The sequence below is a fragment of the Hemicordylus capensis genome, chromosome 5 (genome assembly GCF_027244095.1).
Source record: "Hemicordylus capensis ecotype Gifberg chromosome 5, rHemCap1.1.pri, whole genome shotgun sequence".
In the NCBI taxonomy this organism is placed as follows: Eukaryota; Metazoa; Chordata; class Lepidosauria; order Squamata; family Cordylidae; genus Hemicordylus; species Hemicordylus capensis.
The window spans coordinates 180,315,885-180,322,072 of NC_069661.1; positions in this window are offsets into that span (position 1 = coordinate 180,315,885).

The window sequence follows — 6,188 nt, forward strand, 5'->3', positions numbered from 1 at the left end:
CCTGACATCTGCTATTTTAATAGCAATAGCAATAGCACTTACATTTATATACCGCTTTATAGCCGGAGCTCTCTAAGCGGTTTACAATGATTTAGCATATTGCCCCCAACATTCTGGGTACTCATTTTACCGACCTCGGAAGGATGGAAGGCTGAGTCAACCTTGAGCCCCTGGTCAGGATTGATTTTGTAACCTTCTGGTTACAGGGCGGCAGTTTTACCACTGCGCCACCAGGGGCTCTATTTTAAGTGGGTAATAAAAAAGCAAATGCACAGAGCCAAACTCACCATTTAATATAATGTGTAGCTAGGCCCTGAGATCCCAGTTCAGACACTTGAGCATTGATAAAAAAAGAGCAACTGGCAACAGCTTGTGACTAATACAGACTAATACGGTGCTGGTTGCTTTGCTGTATCTGTTCTGTACACTGTAAAATAACTGATGATTGAAGGGTAGCTTATTCTGCCTGTGCCATGTGGAGAAATGAGGCCATGTTTTTATAGCAGTCCCACTGAAAGCAACTGCAGTACAAGGAAGAAAAGCAGACCTGCCAAGATCAAATGGAATAGGCAAGTGATTGCTGTAGCACTGGCAAGTAGCAGCATCTTCCCAGAAAGGAAGATTTCTAAGAAGTTCTGTCATGAAAAAGCAGCAGTTTATCTGCTTAGATAGAAAGGTAGAGCTTATATAGATAGGACCTCTTGAAACAGAGGTGTCTCTTGTGTGTATACTACACGCATGCCAGTTACTACCAAAAGAAAATAAATTTGAGTATATGATGTAAATTTGCATAAAGGTGCTTTGTTTGGTAACCTTGTTTTGCTTTTACTAGTTCTGAGATCTGAAGCCCTGATCAATGGAAATCTATGCTTGGTCTACATGTGTGCCCAGCTTCTGAAACTTGAATGTACAGGTAGTGTCTGTCTTCACTGCTTTAATTGCTAGAAAACATGTCTCTAATGAAGGACAATATTTTCAGGATGCTAGATGCTAATACCTGCTGCTTACTTAATTTAAACTTAGTTCCACACCCACAAAATGCTGTGGTGCCGCTGAGAGGGGAAGGAACTTCCTGCATCTTTGCCCATTCAATCTAGAATGCCAACTCTTGAGAAGCACCCATGATGGCTTTGGGGCAAGTTCACTTGGCCTTAAATTTCTCCGTGGGAGTTGGGAGCCAGGACTGTATTTTAACTAATTTAACTAACTCTTCCCCCCTGCTAAACTGAGCAAAGAGACACCCTTCAAAGTGGTGATTCTGTTATATTTAGCAGGGGGAGAGCAACTGGCCCCATCCAACCCCAGCCCAGCATCTCTCCAGTAGCTGTTGCTGGTATCTGATGTGTTTCTTTTCAGATTGTGAGCCCTTTGGGGACAGGGGACCATCTTATTTATGTATTTTTCTGTGCAAAGTTCCTTTGAGAATTTTGGTTGAAGAGCAGTATGTAAATAGTAGTAGTAGAAGTATTTTTAGCATTCTTATGCTAAAAATACTTCTACTACTAATATTTACATATCACTCTTCAACCAAAGTTCTCAAAGGAACTTTGCATAGAAAAATACATAAATAAGATGGTCCCCTGTCCCCAAAGGGCTCACAATCTGATACTGTTGACCTCAACAGTATCCTTTCAATTAATGGGTGAGGAACTTGCACATGAGGCAAGATAGGGAGGGCAAACCCCCCTAACAAACTCGCACTGTGTATCATTTCCTTCCACACACTTCAAATTTCTTCTCTGACCCTATTTTCATATATGTAAGTGTAGTATCTGTCTCATGCTCCAGTACAAACTAGAGGGCAAACTTCTAGGTCCACCCTGTCTCATTTGCCCCAGTACTTGTAGCAGCCTTGTTGAATAGGTTCAAAACAAGAAGGGGCTCTCCTCCCACATGCCATTATGCTGGTAGTGGGGATGTTCTCCGTGTATTTTCCTATGGTGGCTTTATTGTTCACATACTGCGGTAATGCTGGTGTGAATTCTGAAGTTCATTGTCTGGGGGAATTAAAAAAGGCCTTCTCCTGAGCTGCCAAGACATAAGCAGGGGCTGTGCTTGGAAAGCTGAAAAGAAAATAAACTTTATTCCATAATGATTAGGACAGAAATGATAAGAGAGAAAGCCCCTTACCCCCACCTGCTCACTTCTCACATTATCCCACCCATCATAGCAATGGGGGTGAAGCTTTTGCTTCTACTCTCATTCCACCAGGTAGTCCATCGCCCTATCTGCCTTGATTGCTCCACCCATGGTACCTTCACTACTTTCAGAATAATCTGCTGAGCCTTTTCTCTTGATTGCGTGAGAGGGCTAGCTGATGGGTAGCGGGGAAGACTGCGAAAGCCCGCCTTCCCCACAGATGCACAAGTGTATGATGCGTTGTGGGGATCTGCCCAGTGACAGGTGGGTACCCATAAGTGCTTCAGCACCAGCTAAAAGCAGCCAGTGCTGACACGTGGTCAGGTAAACGGGGTTAAGGGAGCGCTCATTCCCTTAACCTCATTTTAAGAGGTGGGCTCCCTTGGCAGGTTTGGCTCCCACAGATTCCCATGGGCAGCTAATCCCAGGCTTGGCTGCTTTTGAAAACATCCTCACTCTGTTTAACTATTTCAAAGTAGTCCAAGCTTCTCCTAAAATACTTCCTAAGGCTGAACTGAAGTTTCCCTAGGCAACTTACTTAATGCATGATGGCTTTTATAGTGTCAATGCTGAAGTATTGTGGAATGATGGTAGCTAAGAAAATATACAATTGGACATGTGGCACAAAGGCCAAATGCTGAGGCTGACCACAAAAGAGCTGGGTTAATATTTTCAGTCACTGGACCTTGCGTATCACTTTATGCAGTGAAAATTCTGTAGAAATTATTACCAATAGTTATCTATAGAACATCTGCAGCAGGTCACTGTGCAGAGCTGTAAAGCAGTGCTCTTCTAAAAATACGCAATATAAGGCACTTTTCAGTATTTCATAAGACCTTTACAGTCAGTGGCTGACATCCGAATAAAGTGCTGTGGATCAAAGTTGTACTAGCACAAATAGCTTGCAGAATAGCTAAGTCTGGAGCTTGCATTCCCAATTCATGTTGCGCTACTGCAAGCATGCTTGTGTTTGCTCAACAGTCACACTTCTCACTTTTTGTAAAGCAAACTTATACAAGAGTGCAATAGTGCAAATCCCTGGTTTTTAGCTGAACTAAGCAATTGCTTTGTGTTAGCAGAACTTTTGCTCATTATACAAATGCTTTCTTCGTATGAATGTTAGCTGGTGTCTTCACCTGGGGCTGTTTTACAGTACAAAAGCAGCATGGTTATAACCCCTCCCACCAACAGCCAGTGCCAGTTAGGATGTAACATTCGTATAAGGATTGTCCTTATTTCCTCCCTTCTGGTCTGAATTCAAGCTACCTAATGGCACAGTGGGGCTATAACTTGATTAGCAAGCCGGAGGTTCTGGTTCAAATCCCCGCTGGTATGTTTCCCAGACAATAGGAAACACCTATATTGGGCAGCAATGATATAGGAAGATGCTGAAAGGCATCCCCTCATACTGCACGAGAGATGGCAGTGATAAACCCATCCTGTAGTCTACCAAAGACAACCACATGGCTCTGTGGTCGCCAGGAGCCAACACTGACTCGATGGCAAAATTTACTTTTATTTTAATCTGAATTCAGACACCAACCATGGAGGAGCATAGGAAGCTGCCATATACCGAGAGACCATTGGCCCATCTAGCTCAGTATTGTCTACACCAGGGATTCTCAACGTTGGGTCCCCAGATGTTTTTGGACTTCAACTCCCATAATCCCCAACCAAAGGCCACTGGGCCTGGGGATTATGGGAGTTGAAGTCCAAAAACATCTAGGGACCCAACGTTGAGAACCTCTGGTCTACACAGACTGGCAGCTGCTTCTCCAGGGTTGCAGGCAGGAATCTCTCTCAGCCCTGTCTTAGAGATGCCAGGGAAGGAACTTGGAACCTGATCTTCCCAGAGTGACGCCATTCCCCTAAGGGGAATAGCTTATAGGACTCATGCATGTAGTCTCCCATTCATATGCAACTAGGGCAGACCCTGTTTAGCAAACAGGGCAAGTCGTGCTTGCTACCACAAGACCAGGTCTCCTGGACTTGTGGTAGACCAGGTAAGAGCAATGCTACTTCTGTAAAGTAAGAACTGGCCCCTAGTGGACTTGGAGATGCAGCATGATGCTATACAACTAAGACAGTCAGTCTGTAAAGACAGTGTATGGGTGGCATCCAAGACTATCAATACCATAAATATTCTTTGAAAGCTAGTTTACCACTCATAACTGCTTAGGATGAAGCATACCAGCAGGAATGCCATCAGATTATCACAAATAATATTGAACTGGTAGAGCAGTGGTCTTATGCCACAGTCACAGGAAACCACTCTGGCTCAGCTACTTGGGATTAGTCATTAGTGTTAGTCTGCAGTCTCAGCAGCTTTCATTTCAATACCTTCTCACAATAATTTATTTGCTAGAGGAAATCACACCAAATATGTGACCCATCAATTTGTGCAGGTGCAGTAAATGGACAAAACACAACCATGGGTGTGAGTATTTCAGTCTGTTCTAGTCTAAAATGAATGTGTTAGAAAGATTAGCTATAACAAGGAAGTAGTTTACATGTGTGAATTTACAAGGAAGCAAATCCCAGTGAATAGGCTTAATTTCCAAGTAACCATGTGTAGTATCATGCTGTTAAAATATATATCTGAAGATATTTAGACATGTGGGGTCCAAAATAAAAGATTGGTTAATTAAAGCTTTGACCGTGCTTTGTAGTGTTCACTTGCAGGAAAGTAGTTCATGTTTTACTTCAGCTTTATGTCAGCAGAAGCAAATGGCTGCTATTGATGGCAGTAGAAAGCTTACTGTTGCTAGCAATGCTTTTCTGCCAGCTCCCAGAACGTACCCCCTCCCCATGCTTGAGTCTCCAAGCTTGGGGATCTCACTCTTCTCATGCTCAGGAGTCTCACGGGATCGTGGGCCCTCAGCTTGTGGCATATGGGGATAGGTCACTTAGCTGACAGTGGGCCAGTCGCCCCTAGATTTGGCTAGTTCCAAGCAAATTGGAAAGGGGATCAGATGCATGCCCTCCCTATGTCGACACTCTAAGACGACCCCAGAAGTTAACTAAAGCAGGTTAACTTCCAGTCAAGGCCGCTCTGCACTCTGAACTGCCTCACCCTCCCCTCCTTTTGCAAAGGATAGCAGCAAGCGAACACACCAATTGACTCAGCAGGAAGGACACAGATGCGGAGGTAACTTTCCCCTCACAGAGGTTGCGTCAGCAATAAGGACCTCTCCTCAAGGTGTATCCATTAAAAGTACTGATTTAGATTATTGGATCCTCCGTCCATGTAGATTTCCCCTTCTCATGTCTATGTGCTCTATTTTCATGACAATCCACCTTGGCCATTCCCACAGTTACACTCAGGAAGAGCGATCAGCAACAACGAAACCCTTGCAGGTTCCGTCCAGCACACCTATTCAGCAAAGAAAGGCAACAAGAATGTTGCCCCAGGATATGTTCTTGAGTATACCAAGCCCCATCTCCATGATCCAGTGTGCTTTTTGCATACCATCTATCTTGGAGTCATCAGCTGCTTGGGCGATTTACTGTTCACAGGCCATTACACTAGGTTGTGTCCAGTTCATTGTGCTACCCTCCTGATCTGCTTTCTTGCCTAGCCTGATCTTCCCAAGTCTTCCTCACCAACATAGGAAGCTGGTTCCTTGGAGGAAGCACCCTTGTGGATTCACCTCTATCATCTAACCCCTCCGATCTTCTTGCCTCTGCTTCTGACCAAGCTATCCCTGAGGAACGAGGTCCTTCGGTTTTTCCAGGAACCCCAAAGCCTCTTCACCCAGATCAGGTGTTATGAACATTTGCCCCTCACTAGGGCCCATCTCTGTCCCTATTCCTTTTTCTTAAATCCAGCTGCCTCCTCCTCTAGGCCACCTGGGAATTTATACAAGTAGGACTTTAAGCTAAAACGCAACTTTACAGTTGAACATACCTTAAATAGGATTACTTTAACCACACATTTCTTTCCACTGTATCCCTCTCTCCAATAAAACCTTACTTTGATTTTTGAAACTTCAACCTTGCTTCAGTCTAGTTATTTCCTGAGTCCACAACTTTGTGTAAATTTAATCTGA